This window comes from Oryctolagus cuniculus, chromosome 18 (genome assembly GCF_964237555.1).
Source record: "Oryctolagus cuniculus chromosome 18, mOryCun1.1, whole genome shotgun sequence".
Lineage (NCBI taxonomy): Eukaryota > Metazoa > Chordata > Mammalia > Lagomorpha > Leporidae > Oryctolagus > Oryctolagus cuniculus.
Window position 1 is genome coordinate 24,197,229 of NC_091449.1, and position 12,156 is coordinate 24,209,384.

At 48.5% G+C, this 12,156-nt stretch overlaps 1 long non-coding RNA gene across 2 annotated transcripts in view; it reads left to right on the forward strand.

The window, feature by feature from the left end:
- The first annotated feature begins 5,416 nt into the window (after window positions 1–5,416).
- LOC103352341 (uncharacterized) overlaps window positions 5,417–12,156 on the forward strand; it is a 46,976-nt gene continuing 40,236 nt past the window's right edge. Inside the window, exons 1-2 of one of the 2 annotated variants that reach the window (XR_007914417.2) lie at window positions 5,417–5,523; window positions 7,618–7,691. This is a non-coding gene — a long non-coding RNA (uncharacterized lncRNA). The remainder of the gene's footprint in view (window positions 5,524–7,617; window positions 7,692–12,156) is intronic. The other variant, XR_007914418.2, reaches the window with a different exon arrangement.

Genomic DNA, 12,156 nt, shown 5'->3' on the forward strand with positions numbered 1-12,156 from the left:
GTGCCTTTGCTGCTAAAGCACCTGGGAGGTCCCTAGGCTCTCACTGGAACTGAGCCATCACCAGGAGTGCACCCCTCTTCTTGTCCTTTGCCCCTGCTGTTGAGCCCCTCCTCATCTCTCTTATAAAAGATGATGGTAACCACCTTCTTTAAGAGGTTGTCTGGGGTGCTTTCAGATCCCACTGCAAGTCTTAAATAAGGTCCTTATTTTAAATAAAGTTAAATAATGACCTTATTTTAAAAATCCCCTTAAAAGGGGTACAAGTTTACAAAAGTTTACAAGAGGATTGTCTGCACATGCTGTCTTTGTATTTTTATTTACCACTCTCTCTCTCTCTCTTTAAGATTTATTTATTTACTTGAAATTCAGTTACACAGAGAAGGAGAGGCAGAGAGAGAGAGAGAGAGATCTTCCATCTGCTGGCTCACTCCCCAGATGGCTGTAATGGCCAGAGCTGTGCTGATCTGAAGCCAGGAGCCAAGAGCTTCTTCCAGGTCTCCCACGTGGGTGCAGGAGCCCAAGGACTTGGGCTATCTTCCACTACTTTCCCAGGTCATAGCAGAGAGCCAGATTGGAAGAGGAGCAGCTGGGACTTGAACTGGCGCCCATATGGGATGCCAGCACTACAGGCAGAGGCTTTACCTGTTAAGCCACAGCGCTGGCCCCTCCCACCCTCTTTTTAAAATGTTTTAGAGGCAGACACAGACACACACACACACACACACACACACACAGAGCGAGAGAGAAAGAGAGGAGAGAGAGATGGTGGAGATAGCTCTCCCATCTGCTGATTCATTTCTCAAATGTCTGTAATGGCTGGAACGGGACTGGGGCCAAAGCTAGGAGTTGGGAACTCAACCACATCTCCTATGTGGGTAGCAGGAACCCAAGTGCTCAGTCATCACTGCTGCCCCCCAGGGTCTCACTCAGAAGGAAGCTGGAATCAGGAGTGAACCAGGACTGCTACCTAGGCACTCTGATATGGGACACCAGCATCTTAACCTCCAGGCTAAAGGCCTGCCTCTCCCATTGTCTTTTTTTTTTTTTTTTTTTGACAGGCAGAGTGGACAGTGAGAGAGAGAGACAGAGAAAGGTCTTCCTTTGCCATTGGTTCACCCTCCAATGGCTGCCGCGGCCGGCGCACTGTGGCCAGCGCACAGCGCTGATCCGATGGCAGGAGCCAGGTACTTATCCTGGTCTCCCATGGGGTGCAGAGCCCAAGGACTTGGGCCATCCTCCACTGCACTCCCTGGCCACAGCAGAGAGCTGGCCTGGAAGAGGGGCAACCGGGACAGAATCCAGCGCCCCAACCGGGACTAGAACCCGGTGTGCCGGTGCCGCGAGACGGAGGATTAGCCTAGTGAGCTGCGGCGCCGGCTTTCATCTCCTCTTTTCCCAGCCTCTCTTGCTGGCTCATCTTCTGTCCAGGTTCACAAGGTCAGACTTTCTCAGGAACTGAGTGTTGCACACCATTGCCCCAGCTGGTCTCATTTCCTTGATTTTAAAATCCCTCTCTATATAATCAGCCGTACATGTTTTCTCTATAGCTAAGGTCTCACATCTGAGCTTTGGACTTCCATAGTCAGGTGCTTCCCTGGACATGTATATCAGTTTACAGGCATCTGCATGTCACATGTCCAAAACTCAGGCTCCTGATCCTCCCTGCCTGCATACATAACACCCCCCCAAGGCTTCCCCAAGTCTGAAATGGGCACCTGGGCACCCATCTCTATCCAGCTATTCAGTGTCCTTATCAGAATCCCCAAACCTGATTGTTAATCTTTTTTTTTTTTTAAGGTTATTGAATTGTAATCCGTATAGCACAAAATCAAGCGTTTTGGAACGGACAGTTTGATATAATAAATTTACAGTGTTGTAAAATCACTGCCTCCATCTAGCTCCAAACCATTTTCATTCTCAAAAAAAGAAAATCCTCATGCCCATTAAGCAGTCACTCTCTTTCCCCCCTCCTCCAAGGAGAGTCCCTGGCAACTGTCAGTCTGAGTTCCATCTCCATGGATTTACCTATGTTGGATATTTTATATACATGGAATCACAACATGTGACTTCTGTGTCTAGCTTGCTTGACTTAGCCTGAGTTTTGGGGATGCATCCATGTTTTAACATGTGTCAATGCTTCATTCCTTTTCATGGTTGAATAATGTCCCACTGGGTATACACACCCTGGTTTGTTTATCCATTCTTCCATTGTTGATGGAAATTTGGGATATTTCCACCATTTAGCTACCATGAATACTGCTGTGAACCAGGTATTTATGACAGCTTTTCAATAAATTCATGGAAAATGCATGTTATGAAAAAACAATGCATGGATTTCAAACTTTGCACCCACATGAATTTATGCTTTAATCCCAATTTCTAAGAACTTTAAAGGTGCTGTTGTACATGTATTTTAATTGTTTGAGGACCTGCTTCCAGTTCCTTTGGGTGTCTCAGGACTGAAACTTCTGGGTCTTAAGGTAATTCTGTGTTTAAGTTTTTCTCCAGTGGTTGCAACATGCTATATTCCCACCAGCAATGGACAAAAGTTCCATTTTCCCAGATCCTCACCAATACTTGTTACTGCTAATTTTTTTAAGTGATAGCCGTCCTAATGTGCACAGAGTGGTATCTCATGTGGTTTTGATTTGCATTTCTCTCATGACTAGTAATGTTGAGCAGTTTTTTTTTTTTTCATCTGTATGTCTTTTGAGACGTGCCTATTCAAGTCTTTCGCTCATTTTTAAATTGGGTTGTTTGTCTTCTATTGTTGAGTTGCAAGAGATCTTTTTTTCTAAAAATTTTTTTTCAAGATTTTATTTCAAACCAAAATTGGCTTATCACACACAAAAAGAGTTGTGTGGTGGGCAAGAGATTTGTACATATTATAGCTATGTTAGTTACACATTGAGATGGTGGTTTACATTACAAATAAGTCTGTAAGTTTAAATACAGCAGTGTTATAATCCAATGTGCAGACTTTCCTTTTTCTTAATCTCATTATTAAGCTTTATTTATTTATTTATTTTTAATGGTTAACATCTTTTTAAAATTTTATTTAAGACATACAAATTTCATGTATTTAGTATATACAGATTTCCTTATACAATACATATATTATCAGGAATGCAAAAAAAAATCCCCACACACAAGTCATCTTATAGGTGACATTTTAAACAATGAAAGCATCAGTGATGTGGACTGACAACTGGTGCATTTGTTCATAAAAATAATTTCTAAAAATTAGAAATATTTGCAGCCTCAATGCTTCCTTTAAGCACCTGGATACGAGCAAGACCATTTCAATACATTGTAGCTATTAACTATATCTTACATAAAACTGTCTACACATACACTTATCTTCCAAATATGGAAGAAACAAGCAATGTCCCACATTGCAGTGTCCTGCAAGTGTCTCATTGATGCTTCTAACGAAATCCATCTGTGATCAGTGCTACACTTGCACCACTGTTCACCTGGGAGATCCACAGGGAAAAATAAAGCACAGAAATGCTCTGCAGTAGGAAAAGCTTTGAAGCTAACATGACCTCCTTATTTATTGTGAAAGGCAGAGTTACAGAGAGGGGGAGAGACCCAGAGAGGAAGACATCTTCCATCTGCCAGGACAGCCAGCACTGGGCCAGGCTGAAGCCAGGAGCGAGGAGCTTCCTCTGGGTCTCCCTCATGGTTGGCATGGGCCCAAGCACTTGGCCATCTCCCGCTGCTTTTCCCAGGCCATTATCAGGGAGCTGGACCAGAAGCGGAGCAGATGGGACACAAACCAGTGCCCATATGGGATGCTGGAATCACAGGTGCTGGCTTTACCTGCTACGTCACAGCGCTGGCCCCTGCCAGAGTTCTTTGTAGTAGACCCTTCTTGGACACTTGCATTGCCAATCCTATCACAGAACCACCCCTGGTCAACCTTCTTGGCCCCTGTCCTCCCTTAGACTCATACTTAGCTGGCCTGCAGGGTCTACCTTAGGAGCCATCTTAATCCACCTGCTTCTAGAATTCTTGTTCCACCTATTGCTCCACTGCCCTCTGTCTGTTATATCTTACCTAGACAATGCCACAGGTTCCTTCTTTTTAGAAGATTTGCATGAGAGGCAGAGAACAGAGTGGCAGAGAGTAAGAGATAGAGCTCCCCTAGGCTGTCTCACTCGCCTGGCTTTTCAGGGCAGGGCTGAGGGTAGGATCTGAGCACTCAATCCAGGTCTTCCACACGGACAGCAGAGACCCAACCACCTGAGCCATCGCCTGTTGCCTCCCTACTGTGTACATCAGAAGGAAGCTGGAATTGGCAGCAGGGGCTGGACTTGAACCCAGGCACTCTGATACGGGATGCAGCAGTTGAGGTGGTGGAACAGGCACCACCCCCATGAATGGGTTCACATGGTCTCTGGAGAGCAGGCTGCTATACAGAGACCCCCTCAACTCTTGGCTCCATCTGCACCCTGAGGGTTTCAGCTCTGCTTCTCTGCCACATCGTGACTCCTGAGGGAGCCCTCTCCAGGGTCCTGGCATTGTGCTTTTTGGACACTCCCCACCCCCTCCCTGACCCACCAGCATCATCAGCCAAATGCACTTGTTTGCAAGTTACCCAATTGGAGTCACACAAAACGGACTAAGACACAGACCTTGCTATGTCGTGTTAGCTCAAGGCAAGAGAGGGAGGGGGCGTGGCCGTAGGAGGGCGGTCCCTTGGGTTGAGAACAGCCAGCTGGACAGAGGCTGGGGCAAGAGCCTTCTGGAGGGAGGAAGGGAGGGAGTGGCAAAGTTCGAAGGTGCTGGGCTGTGTTCCAACAGCCGCTGAACTCAGAGTTCTGCTGAGGCCGAGGTTGGCGAGACAGGCAGGGTGCAGCCTCCAGTGTGGAGCTGGTCTTGTGTCTCCTCGCATGCCGTATGCACTGCCTGCACTTTCCTTTTTTAAATCTCATTATTAAGCTTTCTTTCTTTATTTATTTACTTATTTATGCACACTACTCTCTCCACCTCCAAACACCAGCTCCTAGCAAGGGCCTGCCCTGGAACAGGAGTTGCATAAATATTCATGAACGGGGTATGAGGACAGTTGTTAGTAACTCCACCAATGGGGTCTCTGTCCCCTCCTCCAGTTTACACCACCCACCCGTGTTTTCGTGGGTCCTCTGTTCCTTGGCTGTGCCTAGGGGAGACTTCAGCTCAGCCAGGGCAGAAGTGCGGTTAAACACTGATGTGGAGTGGTCTGTATTTCATCAGTGAGTCACGGGTGTGTCTCCCTGTCTTCCAGGGGACTGTGGGCTGTCGAACACCCTCCCCCCCCCCCCCCCCCCGTTACTTTTCACCGAGTCCTCAGAATGTTCTAGAACTTCCATAACAATTGCTACAAAAGAGAGGCTGGATGAGATTCCGGGGTCAGAATATCTGTGTTTGTCCTGCTGCTGGAAGCCAGGGTGGAGGTGGGGAGCTTCACGCAGAGCCTACTTCATGGGGACTGACAGAAGGCCGCGTGGTTTCTTCTATACAGCGATGTCTAGACAGGTCCATATTTTCTACATTTGATGTGGAATCTTTGTTAGGCACAGGGGACCCTGAAGAAGCTCGAATTCAAAACAGCTTCAGCAGATGCGACCTTGCCAGGGAAGGCTGTGTTATAATGAGATCTTTATGTCTACGGGATCTTTATTAACCCAGGGCCAACCCAGTTTTTTTTTTTTTCCCCACATGAAATTAATTTATTGGCTGCACTGTTCAGACGTCATTTGGCTCCCGCTGCTGCTCATACGTCCTCACCTTATTATTTTTAAGAACCAGCATCTTGTGATTCTACTTGGCATCTGAATCCGTGGATTCTGTTGGTGTCCTGGTGGAGGGGGGTGATGGAGGATGACTGTGGAGTGTGTGTGTCCTCGTGCACCTGCACACGCATGTGTGTGTGTGCTCAGCAGGGTCACACAGGTGCGACTCCCAGCTCAGTGTGGAGTTCTGAGAGTGCCATGGGGGCCCGACTGCTGGATCCACCCCGCATCCCGCGTGATCCTGGGCCTCTTACTTCATCTCGCTGTACCTCGATCCTCTCACTTGCACAATGAGCTTCATAAAAGTGCCTTGCCAAGTGGTGTGTGGGTTACATGAGTCAGTACACAGGCAGCATTAGCTTCAGTGCCCGGCACATGGTAGGCACTCTGTAAATGTCAGCTAATGGGGTCATTGTGTTCTCTCCTGGAGAGCTCGCCTTTGAGGGGGCTGGTCGCCCTTGGCATTTGCTAAGAAGGCCTTCCCCATGCTCTTGTGCCATTTGAGCTCAGTGGGCTAGATGCTGATTTTTATTTATGTTCCATCTGTCTCCCAAACAAAGTCGCTGTGCCGACCGACTGGCCCCTCGCTGAGTTTCCCGGCAGCATGTGTGGTCTGGCCTCCCTGTCTCAGAATCTGCCTTGTCTGTATGCAGGCACATCCTACTGCCCCTGTGTCCACACCCCCGGATCCTACCCCCTCCTCAGGGCCCAGTTAGCACTCCATCTCCTCCACCAAAGCCCTAGGCTCCGGCTGGCTTTTCTGTCTGCTCCCACTTCCCTCTGGAAGGCAGAAGTGGGGGGAGGTGGAAGTCTCAGTCCTTCCAGATCCTTCCAGACTGTCAGAGCCGTGCAGGGCTCTCCCCTGTTTATGTCTGCTAAGTGAGCTGAGTAGGAACTCCTTGCCATGTTTATACAATTGGAGGGAAAGTCCTTTTTGAGAAGTTTCTTCATTGTCTTCAAAAGATAGATTTTATTTATTTGAAAGGCAGAGTTACAGAGTGATAGAGAGAGAGATAGCGATATCTTCCAACTGCTGGTTCACTCTCCAAATGGCCGCAACAGCCAGGGCTGAGCCAGAATGAAGCCAGGAGCCAGGAGCTTCTTCCGGGTCACCCATGTGAGTGCAGGGGCCCAAGCACTTGAGCCATCCTCCGATGCTTTTCCAGGTGCATTAGCAGGGAGTTGGACTGGAAATGGAGCATCCAGGACCTGAACCAGCACCTGCATGGGATGCCAGCAGTGCAAGCGGTGGCTTAACCTGTTATAGCACAACGCTGGCCCCTTGAGAAATTTCTTACCACCAGTTTTAAATTGAAATCCCATTCCTGGTTTATTCCCCAAATGCCCATCATGGCTGAGGCTGGGTCAAGTTGAAGCCAGGAGTCAGGAATTCAATCCAGATCTTGCATGTGAGTGGCAGGGATCCGACATATCCCTGCTGCCTTCCAGGATTTGCATTAGTGGGAAACTGGAGTCCGGAGCCAGAGTTGGGAGCTGAACTCAGCTACTCCCCTGTGGAATGCAAGCACCTTAACTGCTAGGCCAAATGCCCATTCCCTTACCACTAATTTTTCAAAACGGCCTTTTAACCTATTTATTCACTTTTAAAATTTGTATATGGTACAGTCATGGTTAGGGATATAGTTCTAGAGGTGTTAAGACAAAAGTGATCATCAGATGGTCACCACATTCCCCCAGCAATTAAGATACTGAACAGATCCAACCCCTTCCTTCTCTTCCTGACCCTCTGTAATCCACATGTCCCCTCCCTAAATGCACCCCCCCCACACTGGTAACTAGTAATGCTTTCTGACCTGACCGTTCTTGCCTTTTCCAGATGCAATCAGAGAGTACGCAGTCTCTCGTGTGGAACTTCTCTCCCTCGGCGTGACATACGTTACATTCACCCAGGTTGTTTTGTGCATCTCAGTAGTTTGTTCCTTTTCATTGCTGGGTAGCATTCCACTGTGTGATGTTTTAGGATTTTTAGCCATTCACTAGTGGAAGGATATATGGGTTATGCGCAGTTCTTTTGTTGATCATAAACAAATTTGCTACAAAAATGCAGATTCAGGTATTGATGGATATATAAACTTGCACTCACCAAGGGCTATCACCTATAAGAAACTGCCACACTCCGTCCCAAAAAGGCCGTACTATTTTTGAACCAATGCTGTGTGAGAATTCCAGTTGCTCCACATCCTCACTAGCACTTGCTATTGATATTTTTAAAATGGACTTCCTGTATTTTACTTACTCTAATAGGAGTGTACGGACCTCACGGTGGCTTGAGTTTGCATTTCCCTAATGACTCCTTTTAAACATGTTGCTGTTCTATTTTTCTGTCTCCTTTGGCTCAGTCTTTGTTGGAAGTCTGGCCCACTTGTTGTTGGGTTGCTTTGCTATTGAGTCTTTAGGTGTCTTCCCATCATCTGGATTAGAGTCCTTGGTTGAGTGTGAGGCTGGCACATGCTTTTCTGCATCGTGTGACTTCTCTTTGCTGTCCCTTACCAGTATCTGTCGCAGAACACAAGTTTCCAATTTCTATGCAGTCCAATGTGTCATCCTTTTCCTTGATGGGTTGTGCTGGTGGTGTCATGCCACCAGTTTTTAATTTTATTTTAATTCCCGTCAGCCGACGGGTGGTGTTAGGGTGTGGCTTCCAGGCAGCGGCTCTGCTTGGACCTGGCTCCAGCTCTTCTCCACTTCCTGCCTCGCCCCTGCCCAGCTCACTCTTGGGCTTCCGTAGGAGGAACCCTGGCCTGCGGGGGCCCTCGTGAAAGGCGTTCTTAGGGGAGCCACCAAGGAAGCCCCCACCCACATTGTACTTCTTGCCTAGACTCCCCCTTCCTCCATATGGCTGCCTTCTAGAAGCTTCCTTGCCTTTCACGGCCCCTAGGTCTTGGCTGGGACTGTTATAGTCCACTCTATGGTTAGATCGTCCCTAACTTGGCGTATCCAGCTGCAGTGCTACTCTGTAGCACCTCGTCTGGTTTTATACTTCATGTAACGTCCGGGGTAAAGTGGCAGCCTTGGCGGGCCCGCCATGCCCCTCTTCTTTGTAGACCTAGGATGCGGTGGTGCAGTGGTTGAGCTGCGGTTTGCAATGTCCTCATCCGCTGTTGAGTGCCGGTTCCAGTCCTGGCTCCTCTGCTTCTGACCCAGCTTCCTGCTAATGGCCCTGGAAGGCAACAGATATAATATGTGTCCTTGGGTCCCTGCCACCCATGTAGATGACTGGATGCAGTTCCTGACTCCTGGTTTCAGCTTGGCCCAACTCCAAGGAGTGAACCAGTAGATGGAAGGTCTCTCTCTACCTCTCTTTCACTCTGTCACTCTGTCCTTCAAATAAATTGATTAAAAAAAAATTCCAGGATACAGAGCACCTGCTTATCTCTGCATTGCCTGGACAAGAAGCTGGGCTTTAGCTGTTTTTAAGTCTCTCCTCCCAGAAATGGGGTTTCAATATCCAGCCCAATGACACCTGCTTTGGCTGTGCTCTGTGACACTGGCCCCAAGAAAAGACAAGACACTTGGGCAGAGGTACGGTCTCTATCTTTGTTGCAGTAGATCTAAGAAGTCACATCTCTAGTCAAAACTCAGCATCCTTGTGTCAGTGATCAGAGTGCTCCAGGGGCCCCCGAGGCTGGGCTGCCAAGGCTGTCTCTGGCACACCGGTGATACAGTTATTGCCACTGATGGTGTTGCCACTGCAAAAATCAGGTTGAAATGTCAGCTGGTTCCTCCAGGAAGGGACAGGGATCAGCACTCTGCAGCTATAGGTGAGGACTTGCCTGGGTGATGGGAGCTAGAATTTGGGATTTTACCACGGTTGTGCACACACAAAGAAACCACTTCCTTTGTGTAGCCTTGTCCCTCCCCCCACCTTGCCCCACACAGGGACTCCCTCACATTATTCTTGGGGAGAGGGGGTTTGCTTGGAAGCCACAGCCTTCTTCCCTCACTTTGAGGCATTTCTCCCTGTCGAAGTCTGCAGCCTGCAGTGGCTGGTGACCTGCTGCTGCAGTAATTCCCTCCTCTGGGCATTGGAATCGATTTTCCTGCTTGTGGAATGGAAAGATTCAGAGCGTGCCCCCTTGCTCCCTGTCCCAGGAGAGCTCCTACAGCAGAGGCTGATTCTGGGACAAGGCGAGGGCTGGCCACCGGTGTGTGGGGAAGGGGTCCCGGGAGCAACTGCCAGCCTCTGAACCAGGTTTGTGTGTCCCAGTGGTGCCACCAGGCATGGGTTCTGGGGGGAGGGAGTTGGAGTGGGACAGCCTTTGCAGCGGCTTCCTTGGCAAAGTGGATTTTCATAAAGGAGAACTCGTGGCTCCCTCATCTTCCTAGAAGTTCTGTGTTCATGTCAGTCTTCAGAGACTGCCTGTGACCTGCCCCCACGCCGTGACCTTGGAGAGCAAGGGGAATACCTGAAGGGAAGTGTGGCTCTGCCTGTCTCTGTTCCCCAGCAGCAGCTGGGTTAGGACGCCACCTGCACCCCATCTTACCCCTGTGCCACCCCCTCCTCACATCCTCCTGGCTCGCCCCTCTCCCCTGCCCTCTGTTGAGGAGGCTCCTCTCGTCCTCCCTTCTTGGCTGTGCTGGCCCCGCCCTCTCTTCCTAGGATTTGCTCCTGGACCAGCAGGTGCAGATGATGGAGCCTGGCTGGAGGGCGGGCTCAGGTGCATCTCAGCTCTCCCTTTCCAGAAGATGCAAACGGCACAGCCTCTCTACAGTCGACTCCTCCCCCTCCCAGTCCTGCTCCGTGCCCCTTTCCTTCTCTGCTGCCACAGGGGGCATTTTGAGAGGGTAAATCAGGCCATCCTATTCCTTTGCTTAAAACTGTGCTTAATTTTCTTGGATGTAAAGCCCAAACAAAACCTTTTGTCAATCTCCTTAGGTTGGGATGGCCGTCTCGGGGTCCCTTGCTCTCCCCTCCAGATCTGTCTCTGCTGGAAATCCCTGAAAGCCCTCTCTGTTGTCTCCTACGGATTCTTCTTCACCTGCTCATCCTTTTAGCTTCTGACTCAGGGGCCTGCACCTGGTGAGCCTGACGCCATTCACCTGCCTCTCATGGTGGGGCGCTTCTGCTCCTCGGTCATGGTATTGCCTGCAGGCCTTTTAGATGCTGAGCTGTAGTGAGGGGTGACCAGGAAGCTGAGGCACACAGCCAGCCCTCATGGGGTTTCTGTGCTTGTATAAGGACACAGACAATGAGTATACAAAAGATTAACAGGGGCCAGCACCGTGGCTCACTTGGTTAATCCTCCACCTGCAGCGCTGGCATCCCATATGGGTGCCGGGTTCTAGTCCTGGTTGCTCCTATTCCAGTCCAGCTCTCTGCTGTGGCCCAAGTCCTTGGGCCCTGCACCTGCATGGGAGACCAGGGGAAGCACCTGGCTCCTGGCTTCAGATCGGTGCAGTGCGCTGGCCATAGCAGCCATTTGGGGGGTGAACCAACGGAAGGAAGATCTTTCTCTCTGTCTCTCTCTCTCTCTCACTGTCTAACTCTATCTATCAAGAAAAAAAAAAACACACAAAAAAAACAAAAAACAAATAGATCAACAGGATAGTGCAAGACCTGTGTTGGAGAGGAAGACACTATAAAAACGGCCAGGCATTAGAGTGGAAAGAGCCCAGATCCTCAAAGGTCTGGAAGGAGGGTGCCACAGGTACAGGAAAGAGCAGGTACAGGAAGCCTCAGCATTGAGCGGAAGCTTGATGAGTCCCTGGGGGCATCTGGAGCGGAAGTGAGTCTGAGGCACTTGATAGATGGATAGAAGGGATCGATCCAATATCTTCCCCATGCCAAGGTGATCCCAAGTCAGAAACAAGACAAATAGCAGCAACGTCCATAAGAGAATGATAGACAGTGAAAAAAAAATTCCTTTTATTGAACTTCATATATATAATCAACTCCAAAGAAAAGATTACAGTACAAAAAAGCAAAATACATAACAGACTAATAGTATTAAATTACGTTAGTGTGGGTAAATTTATATTCCTACACACCGATCTGTGGAATTGGGGAATAGTACATTATGGTTTCTTGTTTTAAGCCTGGACTTCTGCAAAGTTGCAGGTAGTTTTGTTTGTCTTTCTATATCTATGTTCCATATTCATTTGTTGGTTTGTTTTCACTCATAGTTGGTTGAAAAACAATTCTTCATTACTTTCAGTTTTTGAAGAGTTTCACGCAGAACAGCTGGGAGTTATGAAAAGTCTTCAGCATGAGCATCATTTGGCAGTGATTTCTATGAATTCCATGTAAAATGTGTTCCCTACTTGAAAATCACCAAAATATTATCATCAATTTTTATTTCACTCTGTAAAACATTTCAAAGTTGTCTTGTGTTCCAACCATCAAGGAGAATGGCTT